The sequence below is a fragment of the Strix aluco genome, chromosome 34 (genome assembly GCF_031877795.1).
Source record: "Strix aluco isolate bStrAlu1 chromosome 34, bStrAlu1.hap1, whole genome shotgun sequence".
Lineage (NCBI taxonomy): Eukaryota > Metazoa > Chordata > Aves > Strigiformes > Strigidae > Strix > Strix aluco.
The window spans coordinates 2137892-2150115 of NC_133964.1; positions in this window are offsets into that span (position 1 = coordinate 2137892).

Sequence of the window (12224 nt, forward strand, 5' to 3'; positions counted from 1 at the left end):
AATGTGAACAGGCACAGAGAAGGTGCTATCAGGGAATTCTCTGCCTGCCTTTCCCCAGTGCTCTGCAAGCTCTCCAGGACAACATAAAATCTGGGGCTCTGTGCTTTCTTTCCTTCTGAACAAGTGTTAGTGTTTTCTGCACAAAAGCGATTCTGCGAAGCAATGTGAACAGGCACAGAGAAGGTGCTATCAGGGAATTCTCTGCCTGCTTTTCACCAGTGGTCTGCAAGCTCTCCAGGACAACATAAAATCTGGGGCTCTGTGCTTTCTTTCCTTCTGAACAAGTGTTACTGTTTTCTGCACAAAAGCGATTCTGCGAAGCAATGTGAACACTTCTGCTTCCCAGGCACAGAGAAGGTGCTAGCAGGGAATTCTCTGCCTGCCTTTCCCCAGTGCTCTGCAAGCTCTCGAGGACAACAGAGAATCTGGGGCTCTGTGCTTTCTTTCGTTCTGAACAAGTGTTACTGTTTTCTGCACAAAAGCGATTCTTGCGAAGCAATGTGAACACTTCTGCTTCCCAGGCACAGAGAAGGTGCTAGCAGGGAATTCTCTGCCTGCCTTTCCCCAGTGCTCTGCAAGCTCTCCAGGACAACATAAAATCTGGGGCTCTGTGCTTTCTTTCGTTCTGAACAAGTGTTACTGTTTTCTGCACAAAAGCGATTCTGCGAAGCAATGTGAGCAGGCACAGAGAAGGTGCTATCAGGGAATTCTCTGCCTGCCTTTCCCCAGTGCTCTGCAAGCTCTCCAGGACAACATAAAATCTGGGGATCTGTGCTTTCTTTCGTTCTGAACAAGTGTTACTGTTTTCTGCACAAAAGCGATTCTTGCGAAGCAATGTGAACACTTCTGCTTCCCAGGCACAGAGAAGGTGCTAGCAAGGAATTCTCTGCCTGCCTTTCCCCAGTGCTCTGCAAGCTCTCGAGGACAACATAAAATCTGGGGCTCTGTGCTTTCTTTCGTTCTGAACAAGTGTTACTGTTTTCTGCACAAAAGCGATTCTGCGAAGCAATGTGAACAGGCACAGAGAAGGTGCTATCAGGGAATTCTCTGCCTGCCTTTCCCCAGTGCTCTGCAAGCTCTCCAGGACAACATAAAATCTGGGGCTCTGTGCTTTCTTTCCTTCTGAACAAGTGTTACTGTTTTCTGCACAAAAGCGATTCTGCGAAGCAATGTGAACAGGCACAGAGAAGGTGCTATCAGGGAATTCTCTGCCTGCTTTTCCCCAGTGCTCTGCAAGCTCTCCAGGACAACATAAAATCTGGGGCTCTGTGCTTTCTTTCCTTCTGAACAAGTGTTACTGTTTTCTGCACAAAAGCGATTCTGCGAAGCAATGTGAACACTTCTGCTTCCCAGGCACAGAGAAGGTGCTAGCAGGGAATTCTCTGCCTGCCTTTCCCCAGTGCTCTGCAAGCTCTCCAGGACAACATAGAATCTGGGGCTCTGTGCTTTCTTTCCTTCTGAACAAGTGTTAATGTTTTCGGCACAAAAGCGATTCTGCGAAGCAATGTAAACAGGCACAGAGAAGGTGCTATCAGGGAATTCTCTGCCTGCCTTTCCCCAGTGCTCTGCAAGCTCTCCAGGACAACATAAAATCTGGGGCTCTGTGCTTTCTTTCCTTCTGAACAAGTGTTAGTGTTTTCTGCACAAAAGCGATTCTGCGAAGCAATGTGAACTCTTCTGCTTCCCAGGCACAGAGAAGGTGCTAGCAGGGAATTCTCTGCCTGCCTTTCCCCAGTGCTCTGCAAGCTCTCCAGGACAACATAAAATCTGGGGCTCTGTGATTTCTTTCCTTCTGAACAAGTGTTACTGTTTTCTGCACAAAAGCGATTCTGCGAAGCAATGTGAACAGGCACAGAGAAGGTGCTAGCAGGGAATTCTCTGCCTGCCTTTCCCCAGTGCTCTGCAAGCTCTCCAGGACAACATAAAATCTGGGGCTCTGTGCTTTCTTTCCTTCTGAACAAGTGTTACTGTTTTCTGCACAAAAGCGATTCTGCGAAACAATGTGAACACTTCTGCTTCCCAGGCACAGAGAAGGTGCTAGCAAGGAATTCTCTGCCTGCCTTTCCCCAGTGCTCTGCAAGCTCTCCAGGACAACATAAAATCTGGGGCTCTGTGCTTTCTTTCGTTCTGAACAAGTGTTAGTGTTTTCTGCACAAAAGCGATTCTGCGAAGCAATGTGAACAGGCACAGAGAAGGTGCTATCAGGGAATTCTCTGCCTGCCTTTCCCCAGTGCTCTGCAAGCTCTCCAGGACAACATAAAATCTGGGGCTCTGTGCTTTCTTTCGTTCTGAACAAGTGTTACTGTTTTCTGCACAAAAGCGATTCTGCGAAGCAATGTGAACAGGCACAGAGAAGGTGCTAGCAGGGAATTCTCTGCCTGCCTTTCCCCAGTGCTCTGCAAGCTCTCCAGGACAACATAAAATCTGGGGCTCTGTGCTTTCTTTCCTTCTGAACAAGTGTTAGTGTTTTCTGCACAAAAGCGATTCTTGCGAAGCAATGTGAACACTTCTGCTTCCCAGGCACAGAGAAGGTGCTAGCAAGGAATTCTCTGCCTGCCTTTCCCCAGTGCTCTGCAAGCTCTCCAGGACAACATAAAATCTGGGGCTCTGTGCTTTCTTTCCTTCTGAACAAGTGTTACTGTTTTCTGCACAAAAGCGATTCTGCGAAGCAATGTGAACACTTCTGCTTCCCAGGCACAGAGAAGGTGCTAGCAGGGAATTCTCTGCCTGCCTTTCCCCAGTGCTCTGCAAGCTCTCGAGGACAACATAGAATCTGGGGCTCTGTGCTTTCTTTCGTTCTGAACAAGTGTTAGTGTTTTCTGCACAAAAGCGATTCTGCGAAACAATGTGAACACTTCTGCTTCCCAGGCACAGAGAAGGTGCTAGCAGGGAATTCTCTGCCTGCCTTTCCCCAGTGCTCTGCAAGCTCTCCAGGACAACATAAAATCTGGGGCTCTGTGCTTTCTTTCCTTCTGAACAAGTGTTAGTGTTTTCTGCACAAAAGCGATTCTGCGAAGCAATGTGAACACTTCTGCTTCCCAGGCACAGAGAAGGTGCTAGCAGGGAATTCTCTGCCTGCCTTTCCCCAGTGCTCTGCAAGCTCTCCAGGACAACATAGAATCTGGGGCTCTGTGCTTTCTTTCCTTCTGAACAAGTGTTACTGTTTTCTGCACAAAAGCGATTCTGCGAAGCAATGTGAACAGGCACAGAGAAGGTGCTAGCAGGGAATTTTCTGCCTGCCTTTCCCCAGTGCTCTGCAAGCTCTCCAGGACAACATAAAATCTGGGGCTCTGTGCTGTCTTTCGTTCTGAACAAGTGTTAGTGTTTTCTGCACAAAAGCGATTCTTGCGAAGCAATGTGAACACTTCTGCTTCCCAGGCACAGAGAAGGTGCTAGCAAGGAATTCTCTGCCTGCCTTTCCCCAGTGCTCTGCAAGTTCTCCAGGACAACATAAAATCTGGGGCTCTGTGCTTTCTTTCCTTCTGAACAAGTGTTAGTGTTTTCTGCACAAAAGCGATTCTGCGAAGCAATGTGAACAGGCACAGAGAAGGTGCTATCAGGGAATTCTCTGCCTGCCTTTCCCCAGTGCTCTGCAAGCTCTCCAGGACAACATAAAATCTGGGGCTCTGTGCTTTCTTTCCTTCTGAACAAGTGTTACTGTTTTCTGCACAAAAGCGATTCTGCGAAGCAATGTGAACAGGCACAGAGAAGGTGCTATCAGGGAATTCTCTGCCTGCTTTTCCCCAGTGCTCTGCAAGCTCTCCAGGACAACATAAAATCTGGGGCTCTGTGCTTTCTTTCCTTCTGAACAAGTGTTAGTGTTTTCTGCACAAAAGCGATTCTTGCGAAGCAATGTGAACACTTCTGCTTCCCAGGCACAGAGAAGGTGCTAGCAAGGAATTCTCTGCCTGCCTTTCCCCAGTGCTCTGCAAGCTCTCCAGGACAACATAAAATCTGGGGCTCTGTGCTTTCTTTCCTTCTGAACAAGTGTTAGTGTTTTCTGCACAAAAGCGATTCTGCGAAGCAATGTGAACACTTCTGCTTCCCAGGCACAGAGAAGGTGCTAGCAGGGAATTCTCTGCCTGCCTTTCCCCAGTGCTCTGCAAGCTCTCGAGGACAACATAGAATCTGGGGCTCTGTGCTTTCTTTCGTTCTGAACAAGTGTTAGTGTTTTCTGCACAAAAGCGATTCTGCGAAACAATGTGAACACTTCTGCTTCCCAGGCACAGAGAAGGTGCTAGCAGGGAATTCTCTGCCTGCCTTTCCCCAGTGCTCTGCAAGCTCTCCAGGACAACATAAAATATGGGGCTCTGTGCTTTCTTTCGTTCTGAACAAGTGTTACTGTTTTCTGCACAAAAGAGATTCTTGCGAAGCAATGTGAACACTTCTGCTTCCCAGGCACAGAGAAGGTGCTAGCAAGGAATTCTCTGCCTGCCTTTCCCCAGTGCTCTGCAAGCTCTCGAGGACAACATAGAATCTGGGGCTCTGTGCTTTCTTTCCTTCTGAACAAGTGTTACTGTTTTCTGCACAAAAGCGATTCTGCGAAGCAATGTGAACAGGCACAGAGAAGGTGCTAGCAGGGAATTCTCTGCCTGCCTTTCCCCAGTGCTCTGCAAGCTCTCCAGGACAACATCAAATCTGGGGCTCTGTGCTTTCTTTCCTTCTGAACAAGTGTTACTGTTTTCTGCACAAAAGCGATTCTGCGAAGCAATGTGAACACTTCTGCTTCCCAGGCACAGAGAAGGTGCTAGCAAGGAATTCTCTGCCTGCCTTTCCCCAGTGCTCTGCAAGCTCTCCAGGACAACATAAAATCTGGGGCTCTGTGCTTTCTTTCGTTCTGAACAAGTGTTACTGTTTTCTGCACAAAAGCGTTTCTTGCGAAGCAATGTGAACACTTCTGCTTCCCAGGCACAGAGAAGGTGCTAGCAGGGAATTCTCTGCCTGCCTTTCCCCAGTGCTCTGCAAGCTCTCCAGGACAACATAAAATCTGGGGCTCTGTGCTTTCTTTCCTTCTGAACAAGTGTTACTGTTTTCTGCACAAAAGCGATTCTGCGAAGCAATGTGAACAGGCACAGAGAAGGTGCTATCAGGGAATTCTCTGCCTGCCTTTCCCCAGTGCTCTGCAAGCTCTCCAGGACAACATAAAATCTGGGGCTCTGTGCTTTCTTTCCTTCTGAACAAGTGTTACTGTTTTCTGCACAAAAGCGATTCTGCGAAGCAATGTGAACAGGCACAGAGAAGGTGCTAGCAAGGAATTCTCTGCCTGCCTTTCCCCAGTGCTCTGCAAGCTCTCGAGGACAACATAGAATCTGGGGCTCTGTGCTTTCTTTCCTTCTGAACAAGTGTTACTGTTTTCTGCACAGAAGCGATTCTGCGAAACAATGTGAACACTTCTGCTTCCCAGGCACAGAGAAGGTGCTAGCAGGGAATTCTCTGCCTGCCTTTCCCCAGTGCTCTGCAAGCTCTCCAGGACAACATAAAATCTGGGGCTCTGTGCTTTCTTTCCTTCTGAACAAGTGTTACTGTTTTCTGCACAAAAGCGATTCTGCGAAGCAATGTGAGCAGGCACAGAGAAGGTGCTATCAGGGAATTCTCTGCCTGCCTTTCCCCAGTGCTCTGCAAGCTCTCCAGGACAACATAAAATCTGGGGATCTGTGCTTTCTTTCGTTCTGAACAATTGTTAGTGTTTTCTGCACAAAAGCGATTCTTGCGAAGCAATGTGAACACTTCTGCTTCCCAGGCACAGAGAAGGTGCTAGCAAGGAATTCTCTGCCTGCCTTTCCCCAGTGCTCTGCAAGCTCTCCAGGACAACATAAAATCTGGGGCTCTGTGCTTTCTTTCCTTCTGAACAAGTGTTACTGTTTTCTGCACAAAAGCGATTCTGCGAAGCAATGTGAACACTTCTGCTTCCCAGGCACAGAGAAGGTGCTAGGAAGGAATTCTCTGCCTGCCTTTCCCCAGTGCTCTGCAAGCTCTCCAGGACAACATAAAATCTGGGGCTCTGTGCTTTCTTTCCTTCTGAACAAGTGTAACTGTTTTCTGCACAAAAGCGATTCTGCGAAACAATGTGAACAGGCACAGAGAAGGTGCTATCAGGGAATTCTCTGCCTGCCTTTCCCCAGTGCTCTGCAAGCTCTCCAGGACAACATAAAATCTGGGGCTCTGTGCTTTCTTTCCTTCTGAACAAGTGTTACTGTTTTCTGCACAAAAGCGATTCTGCGAAGCAATGTGAACAGGCACAGAGAAGGTGCTATCAGGGAATTCTCTGCCTGCTTTTCCCCAGTGCTCTGCAAGCTCTCCAGGACAACATAAAATCTGGGGCTCTGTGCTTTCTTTCCTTCTGAACAAGTGTTACTGTTTTCTGCACAAAAGCGATTCTGCGAAGCAATGTGAACACTTCTGCTTCCCAGGCACAGAGAAGGTGCTAGCAAGGAATTCTCTGCCTGCCTTTCCCCAGTGCTCTGCAAGTTCTCGAGGACAACATAAAATCTGGGGCTCTGTGCTTTCTTTCGTTCTGAACAAGTGTTACTGTTTTCTGCACAAAAGCGATTCTGCGAAGCAATGTGAACAGGCACAGAGAAGGTGCTATCAGGGAATTCTCTGCCTGTCTTTCCCCAGTGCTCTGCAAGCTCTCGAGGACAACATAGAATCTGGGGCTCTGTGCTTTCTTTCGTTCTGAACAAGTGTTAGTGTTTTCTGCACAAAAGCGATTCTGCGAAACAATGTGAACACTTCTGCTTCCCAGGCACAGAGAAGGTGCTATCAGGGAATTCTCTGCCTGCCTTTCCCCAGTGCTCTGCAAGCTCTCCAGGACAACATAAAATCTGGGGCTCTGTGCTTTCTTTCGTTCTGAACAAGTGTTACTGTTTTCTGCACAAAAGCGATTCTGCGAAGCAATGTGAACAGGCACAGAGAAGGTGCTATCAGGGAATTCTCTGCCTGCTTTTCCCCAGTGCTCTGCAAGCTCTCCAGGACAACATAAAATCTGGGGCTCTGTGCTTTCTTTCCTTCTGAACAAGTGTTACTGTTTTCTGCACAAAAGCGATTCTGCGAAGCAATGTGAACACTTCTGCTTCTCAGGCACAGAGAAGGTGCTAGCAGGGAATTCTCTGCCTGCCTTTCCCCAGTGCTCTGCAAGCTCTCCAGGACAACATAGAATCTGGGGCTCTGTGCTTTCTTTCCTTCTGAACAAGTGTTACTGTTTTCTGCACAAAAGCGATTCTGCGAAGCAATGTGAACAGGCACAGAGAAGGTGCTAGCAGGGAATTCTCTGCCTGCCTTTCCCCAGTGCTCTGCAAGCTCTCCAGGACAACATAAAATCTGGGGCTCTGTGCTTTCTTTCCTTCTGAACAATTGTTAGTGTTTTCTGCACAAAAGCGATTCTTGCGAAGCAATGTGAACACTTCTGCTTCCCAGGCACAGAGAAGGTGCTAGCAAGGAATTCTCTGCCTGCCTTTCCCCAGTGCTCTGCAAGCTCTCCAGGACAACATAAAATCTGGGGCTCTGTGCTTTCTTTCCTTCTGAACAAGTGTTACTGTTTTCTGCACAAAAGCGATTCTGCGAAGCAATGTGAACACTTCTGCTTCCCAGGCACAGAGAAGGTGCTAGGAAGGAATTCTCTGCCTGCCTTTCCCCAGTGCTCTGCAAGCTCTCCAGGACAACATAAAATCTGGGGCTCTGTGCTTTCTTTCCTTCTGAACAAGTGTAACTGTTTTCTGCACAAAAGCGATTCTGCGAAACAATGTGAACAGGCACAGAGAAGGTGCTATCAGGGAATTCTCTGCCTGCCTTTCCCCACTGCTCTGCAAGCTCTCCAGGACAACATAAAATCTGGGGCTCTGTGCTTTCTTTCCTTCTGAACAAGTGTTACTGTTTTCTGCACAAAAGCGATTCTGCGAAGCAATGTGAACAGGCACAGAGAAGGTGCTATCAGGGAATTCTCTGCCTGCTTTTCCCCAGTGCTCTGCAAGCTCTCCAGGACAACATAAAATCTGGGGCTCTGTGCTTTCTTTCCTTCTGAACAAGTGTTACTGTTTTCTGCACAAAAGCGATTTTGCGAAGCAATGTGAACACTTCTGCTTCCCAGGCACAGAGAAGGTGCTAGCAAGGAATTCTCTGCCTGCCTTTCCCCAGTGCTCTGCAAGCTCTCGAGGACAACATAGAATCTGGGGCTCTGTGCTTTCTTTCGTTCTGAACAAGTGTTAGTGTTTTCTGCACAAAAGCGATTCTGCGAAGCAATGTGAACACTTCTGCTTCCCAGGCACAGAGAAGGTGCTAGCAGGGAATTCTCTGCCTGCCTTTCCCCAGTGCTCTGCAAGCTCTCCAGGACAACATAAAATCTGGGGCTCTGTGCTTTCTTTCCTTCTGAACAAGTGTTACTGTTTTCTGCACAAAAGCGATTCTGCGAAGCAATGTGAACACTTCTGCTTCCCAGGCACAGAGAAGGTGCTAGCAAGGAATTCTCTGCCTGCCTTTCCCCAGTGCTCTGCAAGCTCTCCAGGACAACATAAAATCTGGGGCTCTGTGCTTTCTTTCGTTCTGAACAAGTGTTACTGTTTTCTGCACAAAAGCGATTCTGCGAAGCAATGTGAACAGGCACAGAGAAGGTGCTATCAGGGAATTCTCTGCTAATTCTCTGCCTGCCTTTCCCCAGTGTCTGCAAGCTCTCAGGACAACATAAAATCTGGGGCTCTGTGCGTTTCTTTCGTTCTGAACAAGTGTTACTGTTTTCTGCACAAAAGCGATTCTGCGAAGCAATGTGAACAGGCACAGAGAAGGTGCTATCAGGGAATTCTCTGCCTGCGTTTCCGCAGTGCTCTGCAAGCTCTCCAGGGACAACATAAAATCTGGGGCTCTGTGCTTTCTTTCCTTCTGAACAAGTGTTAGTGTTTTCTGCACAAAAGCGATTCTGCGAAGCAATGTGAACACTTCTGCTTCCCAGGCACAGAGAAGGTGCTAGCAGGGAATTCTCTGCCTGCCTTTCCCCAGTGCTCTGCAAGCTCTCCAGGACAACATTAGAATCTGGGGCTCTGTGCTTTCTTTCCTTCTGAACAAGTGTTAATGTTTTCTGCCAAAAGCGATTCTGCGAAGCAATGTGAACAGCTACAGAGAAGTGCTAGCTAGGGAGTTCTCTGCCTGCCTTTCCCAGTGCTCTGCAAGCTCTCCAGGACAACATAAAATCTGGGCTCTGTGCTTTCTTTCCTTCTGAACAAGTGTTACTGTTTTCTGCACAAAAGCGATTCTGCGAAGCAATGTGAACACTTCGCTGTCCCAGGCACAGAGAAGGTGCTAGCAGGGATTCTCTGCCTGCCTTTCCCCAGTGCTCTGCAAGCTCTCCAGGACAACATAAAATCTGGGGCTCTGTGCTTTCTTTCTTCTGAAAAGTGTTACTGTTTTCTGCACAAAAGCGATTCTGCGAAGCAATGTGAACACTTCTGCTCCCAGGCACAGAGAAGGTGCTAGCAGGGAATTCTCTGTCCTGCCTTTCCCCAGTGCTCTGCAAGCTCTCCAGGACACATAAAATCTGGGGCTCTGTGCTTTCTTTCGTTCTGAACAAGTGTTACTGTTTTCTGCACAAAAGCGATTCTGCGAAGCAATGTGAACAGGCACAGAGAAGGTGCTATCTGGGAATTCTCTGCCTGCCTTTCTCCAGTGCTCTGCAAGCTCTCCAGGACAACATAAAATCTGGGGCTCTGTGCTTTCTTTCCTTCTGAACAAGTGTTACTGTTTTCTGCACAAAAGCGATTCTGCGAAGCAATGTGAACTGGCACAGAGAAGGTGCTATCAGGGAATTCTCTGCCTGCTTTTCCCCAGTGCTCTGCAAGCTCTCCAGGACAACATAAAATCTGGGGCTCTGTGCTTTCTTTCTTCTGAACAAGTGTTACTGTTTTCTGCACAAAAGCGATTCTGCGAAGCAATGTGAACACTTCTGCTTCCCAGGCACAGAGAAGGTGCTAGCAGGGAATTCTCTGCCTGCCTTTCCCCAGTGCTCTGCAAGCTCTCCAGGACAACAGAAAATCTGGGGCTCTGTGCTTTCTTTCGTTCTGAACAAGTGTTAATGTTTTCTGCACAAAAGCGATTCTGCGAAGCAATGTGAACAGGCACAGAGAAGGTGCTAGCAGGGAATTCTCTGCCTGCCTTTCCCCAGTGCTCTGCAAGCTCTCCAGGACAACATAAAATCTGGGGCTCTGTGCTTTCTTTCGTTCTGAACAAGTGTTACTGTTTTCTGCACAAAAGCGATTCTGCGAAGCAATGTGAACACTACTGTTCCAGGCACAGAGAAGGTGCTAGCAGGGAATTCTCTGCCTGCCTTTCCCCAGTGCTCTGCAAGCTCTCCAGGACAACATAAAATCTGGGGCTCTGTGCTTTCTTTCCTTCTGAACAAGTGTTACTGTTTTCTGCACAAAAGCGATTCTGCGAAGCAATGTGAACACTTCTGCTTCCCAGGCACAGAGAAGGTGCTAGCAGGGAATTCTCTGCCTGCCTTTCCCCAGTGCTCTGCAAGCTCTCCAGGACAACATAGAATCTGGGGCTCTGTGCTTTCTTTCCTTCTGAACAAGTGTTACTGTTTTCTGCACAAAAGCGATTCTGCGAAGCAATGTGAACACTCTGCTCCAGGCACAGAGAAGGTGCTAGCAGGGAATTCTCTGCCTGCCTTTCCCCAGTGCTCTGCAAGCTCTCCAGGACAACATAAAATCTGGGGCTCTGTGCTTTCTTTCCTTCTGAACAAGTGTTAGTGTTTTCTGCACAAAAGCGATTCTGCGAAGCAATGTGAACACTCTGCTTCCAGGCACAGAGAAGGTGCTATCAGGGAATTCTCTGCCTGCCTTTCCCCAGTGCTCTGCAAGCTCTCCAGGACAACATAAAATCTGGGGCTCTGTGCTTTCTTTCGTTCTGAACAAGTGTTACTGTTTTCTGCACAAAAGCGATTCTGCGAAGCAATGTGAACACTTCTGCTTCCCAGGCACAGAGAAGGTGCTAGCAGGGAATTCTCTGCCTGCCTTTCCCCAGTGCTCTGCAAGCTCTCCAGGACAACATAAAATCTGGGCTCTGTGCTTTCTTTCGTTCTGAACAAGTGTTACTGTTTTCTGCACAAAAGCGATTCTGCGAAGCAATGTGAACAGGCACAGAGAAGGTGCTAGCAGGGAATTCTCTGCCTGCCTTTCCCCAGTGCTCTGCAAGCTCTCCAGGACAACATAAAATCTGGGGCTCTGTGCTTTCTTTCCTTCTGAACAAGTGTTACTGTTTTCTGCACAAAAGCGATTCTGCGAAGCAATGTGAACACTCTGCTTCCCAGGCACAGAGAAGGTGCTAGCAGGAATTCTCTGCCTGCCTTTCCCCAGTGCTCTGCAAGCTCTCCAGGACAACATAAAATCTGGGGCTCTGTGCTTTCTTTCCTTCTGAACAAGTGTTACTGTTTTCTGCACAAAAGCGATTCTGCGAAGCAATGTGAACACTTCTGCTTCCCAGGCACAGAGAAGGTGCTAGCAGGGAATTCTCTGCCTGCCTTTCCCCAGTGCTCTGCAAGCTCTCCAGGACAACAGAAAATCTGGGGCTCTGTGCTTTCTTTCGTTCTGAACAAGTGTTACTGTTTTCTGCACAAAAGCGATTCTGCGAAGCAATGTGAATCAGGCACAGAGAAGGTGCTAGCAGGGAATTCTCTGCCTGTCTTTCCCCAGTGCTCTGCAAGCTCTCGAGGACAACATAGAAATCTGGGGCTCTGTGCTTTCTTTCGTTCTGAACAAGTGTTAGTGTTTTCTGCACAAAAAGCGATTCTGCGAAACAATGTGAACACTCTGCTTCCCAGGCACAGAGAAGGTGCTATCAGGGAATTCTCTGCCTGCCTTTCCCCAGTGCTCTGCAAGCTCTCCAGGACAACATAAAATCTGGGGCTCTGTGCTTTCTTTCTTCTGAACAAGTGTTACTGTTTTCTGCACAAAAGCGATTCTGCGAAGCAATGTGAACACTTCTGCTTCCCAGGCACAGAGAAGGTGCTAGCAGGGAATTCTCTGCCTGCCTTTCCCCAGTGCTCTGCAAGCTCTCCAGGACAACATAAATCTGGGGCTCTGTGCTTTCTTTCGTTCTGAACAAGTGTTACTGTTTTCTGCACAAAAGCGATTCTGCGAAGCAATGTGAACCAGGCACAGAGAAGGTGCTATCAGGAATTCTCTGCCTGCCTTTCCCCAGTGCTCTGCAAGCTCTCAGGACAACATAAAATCTGGGGC